Source organism: Dipodomys merriami, unplaced genomic scaffold, assembly GCF_024711535.1.
Source record: "Dipodomys merriami isolate MVZ:Mamm:240054 unplaced genomic scaffold, mDipMer1.0.p SCAF_179, whole genome shotgun sequence".
NCBI classification, from domain to species: domain Eukaryota; kingdom Metazoa; phylum Chordata; class Mammalia; order Rodentia; family Heteromyidae; genus Dipodomys; species Dipodomys merriami.
In genome coordinates this window covers 43,268-57,687 of record NW_027203148.1, presented here as the reverse complement: position 1 = coordinate 57,687, position 14,420 = coordinate 43,268, and positions in this window count along the sequence as shown.

Sequence of the window (14,420 nt, the reverse complement as noted above, 5' to 3'; positions counted from 1 at the left end):
GGCATATGTAAATAATACTAACTTAATGACATCATTTCCACGGGTATTTGCATTTTAGCCTGGATCAGAACTTGATTCTAACAGGATTTTATTTTAATGGTAGAATCAGAGCATCAATCGGGAGGCTGCGATTACCCTTATGAACAAATTTTTTCTTTCATTGCTTATTTTTGTTTTGGAATTTGAAGACTAAAGATTACCAACTCATATATCCTCTGTTGTTACTGTATTTGATTCCAGGTTCCTGCATCTTCTAAAAACATTTTTATAATTTGGGGAGGGGAAGGCTAACAAAAAGGTGAAACAACGATAGTAGTTGACCAACTGTAACAATGAAATGTACAATACACTATGTTGAAAATGAACTTCACAACTTTTGGGTATGGAGAAGAAAGAGTTGGGGAATTAAGGAGGGAAGGAAATGTAGTAGGAAAACCAAGGATGGGGTAACAATGCTCAACAGGAAATGTACTAATTACCTTCCTCATTTAACTGTAACCCCTTTATACAGTATTTTTACAATAAAAATATTTTTTAATGATAACAAGCTCACACTACCACAGTGAACTTGCTATACACCTTAAATGTTTCATAGGGCTGAAAATGGGAGACCTAAAAGAAAGCAACTTTCAATATAGATTGTCTATTTTTGTAGCACCAAGGTTCCAAATGCAGTACTAAGTGCACAGGAACCCAGAGTACAGTCATTAACCTCTAGAATTCTGAGTTCTTTTCTTTGGCTGGAAATCTCTTGATTTTATTATACAAAATATGCAGAAATGTCCTGAAAATTATTCATGCAGAAAAAACAAGTCTACAAAATCTGGAAAATTTGAACCGAGTCCAAAAGAGTAAAATAAGACAAGAAAAAGTCTATTCCTGTTTATATGAAAGCTAGGATTGAACATGGATCTACTAATAGTCTGAAGAAGAGAAACAATTATTTAAGTGAATTGTTATTATATGTGTAATATTATAATGATATGCATGGTAAAATAAAACCTGTTGATGAACCATGAACTTTGCCTGGGGAGTTGAAAAAAATCCTTCTTGCACAGTGTCTTGATACATAGGAAGGGAGAAAACAAATATTCTGTAAAATGATGAAAAGCTTGGGAATTTTGGTGATCTCGAAATACTATGACTAAGGAATGTAAAGTATCAGGAACAAAGTAGAAGTGAGTTGGAGAGTGAAATTGAAGAGATGGAAATGGCCATATAGCTTGGTATTATGGCACTTTCTTAATATGCATAGGGCTCTCGGTTCATCCCCAGCACTAAAAATGAAGGAAGGAAAGAGACCAAGAAAGATTTGTTAGGTGGTCTTAGCATCATCATAGAAGTTTTATTCTCTCTCTCTCTCTTTTCTTTTTTGGTCGGTCATGGAGTTGAACTCTGGGCTTGGGCGCTGTCCCTGAGCTCTTCAGCTCAAGGCAAGTGCTGTACCGCTTGAGTCACAGTGCCACTTCTGTTTTCTAGTGGCTTATTGGAGATAAGAATCTCATGGACTTGCCTGCTCAGGCTGGGTTTGATTCATGATCCTCAGATCTCAGCCTCCTGAATAGCTAGTATTACAGTCTTGAGCCACTGGTGCCCGGCTAGAAGTTTTATTTTCTAGCCCAGGATTTCATAATGTTAATTACACATTATAACTGCATGGGAGATTTTAAAAGTACATTTGCCAAAGTGTCAGCTGTTTTTAGTTGAGTGGGTACAGATGTATCAACTTCAGCTGATATGACTTGGAGGCAGCAGTAAAGTAATCAGGATAGAGATATCATGGTAGCATATAAGAGTCTAGAAATTTAAACAAAGTTCTGTGACCCTTTTATTTCCGCAGAAAAATAAATGCGCATGGTATGTTAGCCTAAGTATGGATATAGATTAGTCTGAATTTCAATGAACCAATATACCAGTTTTGCAATCTCTCTTTTATCCTCAGTTTCCTATTTTGGACATGGCATCCCTTGAGACTACAGTGAAAGAATGTTCATAACGTGTTTTCTGGCTGCGCATTTTCAAATTTATTTTAACTACCATTAGTTGATTTGTTTATATAGTGTAAATTTGCAGTAGGTGCTGATGAGCAAAGTGTAAGATGATGAAATATCATGTCTTAGTTCTCTAGGGTACTTGATGTCATTCCTTACACTCCAAAATTTGTGAAGTCACAGTTGGACAAAAGGGCAGTTTTAAAACATTTCTCTATGGAGCTTTAACGTTTTTCAATATCAGAGAAACTCTGGAAAGATGGAAAAATAAAATAGAAAAACTGGCGCTGGGAAGGTGGCTCAGTGGTAGAGTGCTTGCCCTGCATGCATGAGGCCCTGGGTTCGATTCCTCAGCACAACATAAGCAGAAAAAGCCGGAAGTGGGGCTTAGGCTCAAGTGTTAAAGCGTTGGTCTACAGATGAAGAACTGGGGGACAGTGTCCAGGTCCAGATTTTAGGCCCCAGAACAAAAGAAAGAAAGAAAGAAAGAAAGAAAGAAAGAAAGAAAGAAAGAAAGAAAGAAAGAAAGAAAGAAAGAAAGAAAGAAAGAAAGAAAGAAAAAAAGAAAGAAAGAAAGAAAGAAAGAAAGAAAGAAAGAAAGAAGGAAAGAAAGAAAGAAGGAAAGAAGGGAGGGAGGGAGAGAGGGAGGGAGGGAAGGAGAAAGGAAGGAAGGAAAGAAAGGAAGGAAGGAAGGAAGAAAAGAAAAGAAAAGAAAGAAGCCACAACAGTCCTTTTCAGCTGGCTTACTGTCAGTCCTTTTGACTATGTTGACAAATTTCCAGAAACTGAATTGCTTATAAACAACAAATTTATTTCTGCATTCTGGAGCCTGTAGGTCCAAGATTACAATGCCAGCATAGTCAGGATATTTTATTTCTGAGTAATGCCTTATATTAAAGATCAGGAGTGAAATTTATTTGGTTTTGTTTATTTAATTCCCATTCATGAAGTTTTGCTTCCATGACTTAATTACCATCCACGTACACACAACTTCTGTAACATTACATTTGAGATAGAATTTCGATATGTGAAACTGGATGAAGGGTGTAAATAAATGTATTGTACTTATACATTCTTTTTTCTTTTTCCATAAGATTGTGGATCTAAGAACAGTAAGATCCAGACATTGAATGATCGGAAAGCTGACGTCTTAGCCATTCTATGATTCTCGAGTTTTATATTGATCTGGCTTATTTAATTCTCTGCCTTCACTACAAGATTATTTGGAGAATACATATGATAATTACACTAAGTGAGTAGTTATTTTGAGAATTATTTCAGATTGTTTACTTTTATTTTTTTTGGTAAGTACTTGGATTCAAATTCAGACCCTGGCATTTGCCAGGGAGGCACCTTACCACTTGAATCACGGTACATCCAGCAATCTTTGTTTTGATTGTTTTTGAGACACAATTTTGCATTGGTTTATTCCCAGGATACCTGGATAGTGAACTTCATAGTTTTATGTCCAACGTAGGTAGGATGACAGCCACACATTAGCACACCCAGCTTTTATTGATTGAAATGGAGGTCTCTTGTATGATTTCCAGCTTGACGTTGAACTGTGACTATGCACACTTTCATTTTCAGAGTAGCTAGGAGTATAGGTATAAACCACTTCATTTGGCTTCTATTATTTATGTTTATGAAAAGTCTGAAAGTATGAGAAAATTCTCTAGAGTTTACTAATCATACCCAGATTCTAGGTGATATACTTATGTTTATTCTGTCACAAACTATGCTTTGTGACAAACTATTTTATATTAAGATATTTCATATCAAGAATACAATTATGTATTGCTAATGCCAATTCAAAGAGTTGTGATGATCTAATTTCTGTGTGTGGATTTGTTTCCTGGCAAAGCATCATGAGTACCTAGGCCAAAAATTTGATAGTCCTAACAAGCAAAAATTTGCTTCTAGTATCATCGGCAGTTTGCAAACAGGGGTTCGATGCTGTAGAGGAGACAGGTCACAGGGCAATTCCATGCTGAGACCCTAAAATAAATCTACCCTTTTCAAAATAGCAGAATGGTAAAAATTTGTCGAAATTATTATATGGGAACTTTCTCGACCTCATAAAGAGTACTGCATAAGAATGAAAGTTATCCCAGTTGCTCTGAAATCAGGTAAAGATGTCATCCATTTGTATTCAAACATATAGCAGGCATATTTGCTAATATAATGAAAAAAATATAAAGTTCTTGACAAATAGCTTTTATTCATAATATATAAAGAACTCTTTAACACACGAATATGCCAATAAATAACCCAATTAAGAAGAAACAGAGAGAAGGCAAATAAGCACATCCAAAACTCATACATTAAAAGACTGTTGTAGAAATTCTTCTCAAATGTGTTCAGATAATGCTTTCTGGAATGGAAGGAATGTAAATAATTTCACTATCATGATGCTTCCAATAATAATTTTAAGAAAAATGCATAATGAACTTCAGAATTCATGGAATTCTTGTTTCATGTTCTATTGAATAACACCTTACAAAAGGTATATTCTTTAATTCTAGAAAACACCAATATTATTAGCTGTTCACAGAAAAAAAGCAACACATGACAACTCTAAAAAATATGTCCAATGTCACCTAGTTAGCACAAAAGTTTTAGGTATTAGTATAGTCACGGGGTTTATAAGTCATGAATTGAATTTGAGCCATGGATTCTGGTTTCTGCTTAGTCTTAATTGACATCTACACATCAGCCTTCAGAAACACATCAAGTCTCCTCTTGCCTTCATTTCTGTATTTGGAAAATGAAGATAATATTCTCCTAACCCTACATGATGAAATATGTAACACCATCAGATGATACAGAACATACATTGGCATTCTTGGGATTTATCCAACAATTGTTGAATACCTTCTATAAAAAGCTATGAAACAGTTCCAAGTATATTTTAGATATGAGACCCTTGTCCGTTGTATGGCTAGTAAAGATCTTCTCCCAATCGGTGGGCTTTCTATTGATCTTGCTAGCTATGTCATTTGCCCTGCAGAAGCTCTGCAACTGTATGCAATCCCATTTGTCCAACCTTTCTTTGATTTGTTGTGCTTCCGGGTCTCTATTCAGAAAATTTCGGCCTGAGCCAAGGAGACCTAAGGTTTCTCCTATTCCATCCTGTAATGTTTTCAGAGTGTCTGCTTTGAGTTCAAGGTCTTTGATCCCTTTGGAGTTGATTCTGGTGCAGGGTGATATATAAGGATCTAGCTTTAGTTTTCTACATGTAGTTAACCCATTTTGCCAGCACCATTTACTGAAGAGGCTGTCTTTCTTCCATTCTATTGTTTTAGCTTCCTTATTGAAGATTAGATGGCTATAGGTCTGTAGGTTCATTTCTGGGTTTTCAATTCTATTCCATTGGTCCTGGGGTCTGTTCTTATGCCAATACCAAGCTGTTTTGATTACTATGGCTTTATAGTAGAGTTTGAAATTTGGTATTGATATTCCTCCAGCAGTGTTCTTTCCGTTGAGGAGCGTTTTTGCTATTCGGGGTCTTTTATTGTTCCATATGAATTTTTGGATTGCCTCCTCTATTTCCTTGAAGAATGAGGGTAGAATTTTGATAGGGATCACATTGAATTTGTAGATAGCCTTGGGAAGTATTGCCATTTTCACGATGTTAATCTTGCCAATCCAGGAGCATGGGCGGTTTTGCCATTTTTTTAAGTTCTGTGTTGATTTCCTTTTTCAAGATTTTAAAGTTTTCATCATAGAGGTCCTTCACTTCTTTGGTTAAGTTAATTCCTAGGTATTTTATTTTTTGTGGGGCTACTACAAATGGAGTTGCTTTCCTAATTTCAGCCACACTTTTCTAATTGTTGGCATATAGAAAAGCCATTGATTTTTGGGGGTTAATTTTTTAACCTGCTACTTTGCCAAAGTTTTGAATCAGCTTGAGTAATTTGGGAGTGGAGTCTATGGGATTCTTTAAATATAAGATCATGTCATCTGCAAAGAGGGAGAGTTTTATTTCTTCTTTCCCTATTTGGATCCCCTTTATGTCTGCATCTTGTCTTATTGCTGTAGCTAGGCATTCTAATACTACATTGAAGAGAAGTGGAGAGAGTGGGCATCCTTCTCTCGTTCCTGAGTTAAGAGGAACTCAAAAAATTAAACCACCCAACAACAAATCCTCAAAGAAACAACTGCCCAATAAATAAGTGGGCGAAAGACTTAAAGAGAAGCTTCTCTGAAGAAGAAAGAAGGATGGCCAATAGACACATGAAGAAATGTTCAACATCCCTAGCCATAAAAGAAATGCAAATCAAAACAACATTGAGATATCACCTCACTCCAGTTAGAACAGCAAAAATCAAGAACTCTAACAACAACAGATGCTGGAGGGGATGTGGACAGAAAGGAACCTTACTTCATTGTTGGTGGGAATGTAAACTTGTTCAACCACTTTGGAAAGCAGTATGGAGGTTCCTCAAAAGACTTCACATAGATCTCCCCTATGATCCAGCAATCCCACTTTTGGGCATTTACCCAAATGTTTACAAACAAGACCATACTAAAGCTACCAGCACAACTATGTTTATTGCAGCATTATTTACCATAGCTAAGATATGGAACCAACCCAGATGCCCCTCAGTAGATGAATGGATCAAGAAAATGTGGTATATATACACAATGGAATTCTATGCCTCCATCAGAAAGAATGACATTTCCCCATTTGTTAGGAAATGGAAAGGCTTGGAAAAAATTATATTAAGTGAAGTAAGCCAGGCCCAAAGAAGCATAGGTCCCATGGTTTCCCTTATTTGCAATATCTAGTATAGCTATGAGTCAAGTGGAAAAGATCAGATAATGTGATGTTAGGAAAATGAACCCTTAAATATGTATTTTAATGTTTTCGTTTCTTTCATGCATATGTTTCTAATGCATTTATAAGATTATTTCTTTGTTGCTTTGTATGTCCCTCCCCCACAGTGTAACCCCTGCTTTCACTATATTTGATGTCAGTATAACATGTCGAGGAGATGGGGGCAAACAAGTCGTTTAAGGATTCAGGTGGACCTGTTGCAACAATGAGAAGTACAAAATGTCATGTCAAAACCAGCTTTACAATGTCGGTGTGGGGGGGGAGGGGGGTATAATTGGCTTGGGGGAAGGGGGAGGCTGGGAAGGGAGGTGAAGGGTAAACAAAGGAGGAGGCTGCAATGCTTGTTAAGAAATGTATGCATTATCCTGCCCATGTAATTGTAGCCCCTCTGTACAGTATGTTCTCAAATAAAATAAATTAATATTAAAAAAAGCTATGAAACAGTTGTCTTATAGCTTTTATAAAAATCTCAACCATAATTTTATTTGCTTAAAACCTTGCTTAAAAGTGTATCCCAAATACCAAAGTATTTTACCCTAATTTTAAAAATGAATATAAAATCAACAAAATCCTTCTTCACATTCTGACACAGCTATGAAGTGCATTTTCATGAAACCATTACCTCTCATTTTCAGGTCATTGAACTTGGATTTAGAGAGTTGTTCTGTTACAAAACTCGTTGCAAATAATTTCCTGTGATTTCCCCAAATGATGGTATTCATTTGTGTAAATGACTTCACAAAGGCTTTAAGGCAATTGAAGAAGGAAATTGTAGCCGAAAATTGCATAGAAAATATCTTGAAAATTGTATCATAATGTTTTTCCTTTTTCTTGTCTCTTTTTCTCAGGAGAAGGGATTGAACTCAGGACCTCAAACTTCCTGGATAATTGCTCTTGATCCATACACCTAGCACTTCGTTGAGTTTTAGATTGCTTTTCAGATAGTTTCATGTTAACTATCTAGACTGGCCTCAAACCTTGATCCCCCAACTTCTGTGGCACCAGTTTGTTTTAAATATTGAAGTCCCAGTATTATATTTTTACCATACCAACAGCAAACCTCTGATATTTTCCAGTTTCTAGCTCTTAAGTAGTTAAAATTGTAGGCATGTACCACTACATCAAGCTGAATTTTTTAAACGAAATCTTCCGCAGCTATGCTAACAAAGAAATATTCACTAACTTCTCTTTAGTCTCTGATTGTCTGCCTCTATAACTTCTTTCTCATTTTTCTCCTCACTGAAGCCGGCAAATTTGTAAGTTCAGTTTTGTTAATGTTTTCAAAATATTCCATTTTAGTCTACATTCTTCATGACTCATGTTCCATATCACAGTGATTTTCCTTACCAAAAATATTTGTATCAGCCAGGAAAGGTGACTGATTCCTACAATCCTAGGTACTCTGGTGGCTGAGATGTAAAGATTTTAGTTGGAAGCCAGCCAAATATTTTCTATCTAAAAGGAAACTGGGTGCCTACTAGTAACCTAAAAATGATTATTTCATATTTGTTATAATAACATCTTACAAATTTAATCTATTCATTTAATAACCTTAAAAGAAACAAGAAATAAACATGAATTTCTCTCAGGAAATCCAAGTCATTCGTTACAACCCTAACTTATTTCGGGAGAGAGATGAAATCTCGTGCAGAAAACATAACTAGGTGCCATTGTAACATTCTCCTTTCTGTCATTATCAAAGATGCTTCAGAGGAAACAGACATAAACAGATATGAGTCCTGGAACATATTTTAAATGCCAGCATTGAATGATCTCAATGGTAAGAAAGACAATGTTCATAAATTTTCACGCACTTGAAGAACCCATCCTGTTGCTTTGCTCTGAGCCTGGATGAGTTTTCTCATTTGTCCTTCTGTGGCACTGCTTCTGTGGCAGATGTGTATCTTTTTCTTTATTTGGCCTATATGAAGTCATGTTTCCTCTTGCAAACAGTCTGAGAAGCTATTGCCAGGCCACAAGAAGTACAGATAAAATTTGTATCCCATATTCTCCCTTCATAGTTCTCCTGTCCTGAAAAACTGTTTACTAAACAAATGGAACAATAATTGCACAGTGATATAAACCTGAGTGAGCATTATCACACTAGTCATAACACCAGAGAGGAACAAGGCTGTTTTCTCATAAGATCAAAATATGCTAGTTTTATATGCATGTTTTATGTGTTCAAAATTCAATTAAGTAATTCACTATCCTGGAAATGATTGGCCAGACCTGAGAGCTAAGTGTCTTAGGAGCTAGAGACAGTGTTTTTGTAAGCTTTATCCAAAGGGAGGGAAGAAAGTTAAAATCTATTGTTTATTTTATAGAATCAAAGTGATATTACAAAATGAGAATCACAAAAACATCTCTGCCCAGTCTATATGTCCGGTCCTTCCCTCAGCATGGCACTTTCTGTCTTTTCTGGCTGTGGTTAGGTCCACCTGCCCAGTGGTTCAGGTGTCTTCAAGGCATCTTGTTCCTAAAGATGCACTTGGATTACCCAGTGGTGGTTGTGACCTGGCCAAAAACAGGACACAGGCCACTTGCATGGCATGACTTCTTTGTTGGCCGTGCAAGTAGGATTACAAGTGGAATTTCTGTGAATTTGACTCCAGAATGCAATCACTGAACCAAAAGGCCACCAAACTCTTTCTCCCCTCCTCCATTCCTACCTTCCTCCCTCCTTGAGAAAAAACAAAATAATTTTGCAGCTTTTGATACACACACAAACCACCCACCATCTCCCCTGGTAAACTAGGCTGCAAGTGACTAAACCATGTAATTGCATAATGCTGCACTCATTATTCTTGACAACATCTTCAGGTTGTTTGATACTTTCAGTTTTTTTTTTCTTTTTATTGGTCGTAGGACTTGAACTTCAGCTCAAGCCAAGCTCTCAACCACTTGAGCCACAGTGCCACTTTCCTGTTTTTGGGTGATTAGTTGGACATCAGTGTCTGAAAGACTTCCCTGCTAGGGCTTGCTTTGGAACATGAGTTATTTTTTTTTGTAAGTTTTTTATTGCAAAAATGCTGTACATAGGGGGTACAGTTACATGAGCAAGGTAGTGACTACATTTCCTATTGAGCATTGTTGCCTCATCCTTTGTTTTCCCCCTACCACCTCTTCCCTCCAACCTTCACAACTACACCCCCTCCCCCATCAAAGTTGTGAGGTTCATTTTCTTTAGTATATATATATATATATATATATATATATATATATATATATGAATATATATGCATATGCATATATATGGTAAAAATGTACAGAGGTGTTACAATTACATAAATAGGGTAATGTGTACATTCCCTAGCAAGCATTGTTACCTCCTCCTTTGTTTTCCCTCTACTATCACTTCCCTCCCCACCTCCCCAACACCTCTTGCCTACCCCCCACACACATTGTAAAGTTCATTTTTAACATATTGTCTTGTACAACTTGTCATCACAATGGGTCAGCCTGCATCCTCATTTCCGCATTCCCCAATATCACTTCCACTCCCCCAGAACACCAGCATCAAATCCAGTGAAAAAAGGGGTTATGCCATGGGGCAAGAACATACAAAAGAAACAAAAGTTTCACATAGTGCATTTTAAGTACATTAAAAAACACTAGCAAGAAAGATTTTAAAAAACACTGTGTTCCTGTCTTGGGGTACATTTTGCTTAACATTTTCTTATGTGGTCTTAGGTACATAGCCTTTGAACTTCTCTGCTTTTAATGGACATGTACTAGTCATTGTAAACAAAGGAAAGCATGGGAACTATGTTTCATTGGGCCTGGCTTACTTCAGTTGAGATAATTTTTTGCAAGTTTTTCCAGTTCGTAACAACTGAGACAATGTCATTCTATCTGAGGGAGGCATTGAATTCAATTATATATATTTATACAGCATTTTCTTTTTCTTTTTTTCTTTTTTGGGTCCGGCGTGGGGCCTGAACTCTGAGCCTGGGTGCTCTCCCTCAGCTCTTCAGCTCCAGGCTAGTGCTCGCTCTACTACTTGAGCCACAGCGCCACTTCTGGCTTTTTTTCTTTCTGCTTATGTGGGGCTGAGGAATCAAACCCAAGGCCTCATGCATGCAAGGCAAGCGCTCTACCACTGAGCCACATTCCCAGCCCACCATATTTTCTTGATATATTCATCTACTGAGGGGCATCTGGGTTGGTTCCCTATTTTAGATGTGGTAAATAATGCTGTGATAAACATGATTGTGCTGGTAGATTTGGTATTATCTTGTCTGTGATCATTTGGGTAAATGCCCAAAAGTGGTATTGCTGGGTCATAATGGAGCTCTAGGTGGAGTTGTTTTTTTGTTTTTTTTTGTTTTATTTTGTCGGTTGTGGGGCTTGAACTCTGGGCCTGGACGCTGTCCCTCAGCTCTTCAGCTCCAGGTGAGCGCTCTACCACTTGAGCTACAGTGCCACTTCCAGTTTTCTAATGGTTTATTGGAGGTAGGAGTCTCATGTTCTTTCCTGCCTAGTCTGGCTTTGAACCGCGATATTCAGATCTCAGCCTCCTGAGTAGCTGGTATTACAGGCGTGAGCCACCAGCTAGTGGCAATGTGGAGTCATTTGAGGAACCTCCATACTGCTTTCCAGCGTGGTTCAACAAGATTACACTCCCACCAATTATACAGTAGGGTTCCCTTCAAGCCATATTGCCTCCAGCATCTGTTACTAGATTTTCTGATTATAGCCATTCTAACAGGTGTGAAGTGGAATCTCAGCTTTGTCTTGATTTACAATTCATTTATGGCTAGGGAAGCTGAGCATTTCATCATGTGTCTATTGGCTATTCTTATTTCTTCTTCAGAGAAGTCTCTCTGTAAGTCTTTAGCCCATTTGTTAATTGGGCTAATTTGTTAATTGTTTGAGGATTTGTCATTAGGAGACTTAGTTTTTTAGTTCTAAGTATACTTTAGACATGAGACCCTTGTCTATTGTTTGGTTAGTGAAGATTTTCCCCCAATCCATGGGCTTTCTGTTGATCTTGCTAGCTATGTCCTTTGCTTTGCAGAAGCTCTGCTGTTTCATGCAATACCATTTTCCCAACCTTTCTTTGATTTGTTTTGCTTCTGGGTCTCTATTAAGAAACATTTGGCCTGTGCCAAGGAACCCTAGAGTTTCTCCTATTCCTTCCTGTCATGTTTCCATGGAATCTGCTTTTCTTTCAAGGTCTTTGATCCATTTGGAGTTGATTCTGGTGCAGGGTGTTATATACAGTCCTAGCTTTAGTTTTCTGCAAGTTTTTAAACAATTTTGCAAACACCATTTACTGGTCTCTTTTTTCTTTCCATTGCATTTCTTTAGCACCTTATCAAAAATTAGGTAGCCATCGGTATGTGGGTTCATTTCTGGGACTTTAGTCCTAAACTATACGTCCTCGGTTCTGTTCTTGTGCCAGTACCAAGCTGTTTTGATTACTATAGCTTTGTAGTAGAGTTTTGAAATTTGGAATTGATATTCCTCCAGTGCTGCTTTTTCAACTAAGGATTGTTTTTGCTATTCAGTGTCTTTTTTTTTTTTAGCTTAGAATTTATTTATTTTTTTTAATTTAATTTAATTTTTTTGTGTGAACATACTGTACAGAGGGATTACAATTACATGGGCAGGATAATGCGTACATTTCTTATCAAGCATTGCAGCCTCCTTTGTTTACCCTTCACATCCCTTCCCAGCCTCCCCCCTACCCTTCCACAAAATCCTCCCCCTCCCCTCCCCCCACCAACGTTTTAAAGCTCATTTCGACATGACAACTTGTACTTCTCATTGTTGCAACAGGTCCACCTGTATCCTTAAACGACTTGTTTTTCCTCATCTTCTCCACTAGTTATACTGACATCAAATATAGTGAAAGCAGGGGTTATACTTGGGAGAGGGACATACAAAGCAACAAAGAGATAATCTTATAAATGCATTAGAAACAAATGCATGAAATAAAAAAGCATTAAAATACATATCTAATGGTTCATTTTCCTAACATCACATTATCTGACCTTTTCCGCTTGACTCATACATATACTAGATATTGCAAATAAGGGAAACAATTTTTGGGTTTCTTCTTCTATTTCATTGAAGAATAAAGCTGGGATATTGATAGGTATCGCATTGAATTTGTAGATAGCCTTTGGCAGTATTGCCATTTTCACAATGTTAATCCTCCCAATCCAGGAGCATGGGAGGTTTTCCCACTTGCTTAGTTCTCATTTAATTTCTTTTTTCAGGTTTTAAAAGTTTTTCTCATACAGATCCTTCATCTCTTTTGTTAACTCCTAAGTATTTTTTTGGTGGGGCTATTGCAAAAGCGGTTGTTTACCTAATTTCAGCTGTGCTATTCTCATTATTGTAATACAGGAAAGCTATTGACTTCTGAGGGTTAATTTTATACCTTGCTTTTTTGCAAACATTTCCGATCAGCTCAAGTAATTGGAAGTTGAATCTATTAGTTTTTTTTCTATTAGTTTCTTTAAATAGAAGATCATGTCTTCTGCGAAGAGGGAGAGTTTTATTTCATTTTTCCCTATTTGGATCCCCTTTATATCAGCATCTTCTCTTATTGCCCTAGCTAAGCATTCTAATACTAGGTTGAAGAGGACTGGAGAAAGTAGACATCCTTGTATTGTTCCCTGAATTTAGAGGAAATGGTTTTAACCTTTCACCATTAAGTGTAATTCTGGCTGTAGGTTTGTCAAATACAGCCTTTATTGTATTGAGGAATGTTCCATGAATTCCTAGTTTTACCAGAGCCTTCATCATAAATGTGTGTTGGATCTTGTCAAAGTATTTTCCTTATCTATTGAGATAATCATGTGGTTCTTATTCTTGCTCTTGTTGATATGATGAATTATATTAATTGTTTTGTTTATATTGAACCAGCTTTGCATCACTGAAATGAATTCTGTTTGATCTTGGTGTATGACTTTTTGATGAGTTGTTGAAATCCATTGGCCAAGATTTTATTGAGAAGTTTTGCATTGAAATTCATCAAAGAAAGGGGTCTATAGTGCTCTTTCTTTGATGAGTCCCTGCCTGGTTTTGGGATGAGGATTATGCTGAATTCATAAAAAGTGTGTGATAGGGATGTTTTGCTTTTAATGTCATTGAAGAGATGGAGGAGTATTGGTGTGAGTTCTCCTTTGAAGGCCTTGTAGAATCCAGATGTAAATACATCCAGTCCTGGACTTTTCTTTGGATGGAGGTCTTTTTCTTGTTGGTCATGGGGCTTGAACTCTGGGCCTGAGCGCTGTCCCTGCCCTCTTCAGCTCAAGGCAAGAGTTCTACCACTTGAGCCACAGTGCCACTTCTGTTCTTTTTCTAGTGTTTTATTGGAGATAAAAGTCTCACGGAATTTTATGGAGGGGCTGACTTTGAACTGTGATCCTCAGATCTCAGCCTCCTGAGTAGCTAGGATTATAGGCGTGAGCCACTGGTGCCTGGCAAAGGTTGGGGGTCTTTTATTGCTGCTTCTATTTCGATGCTTGATATGGGTCTGTTATGTTGGCTTAAATCATCTTGGTTTAGTTAGGGCATGTCAATATTTGCTAGAAATTTGTCCATACCTTTCAGATTCTCAAACTTACTAGCCT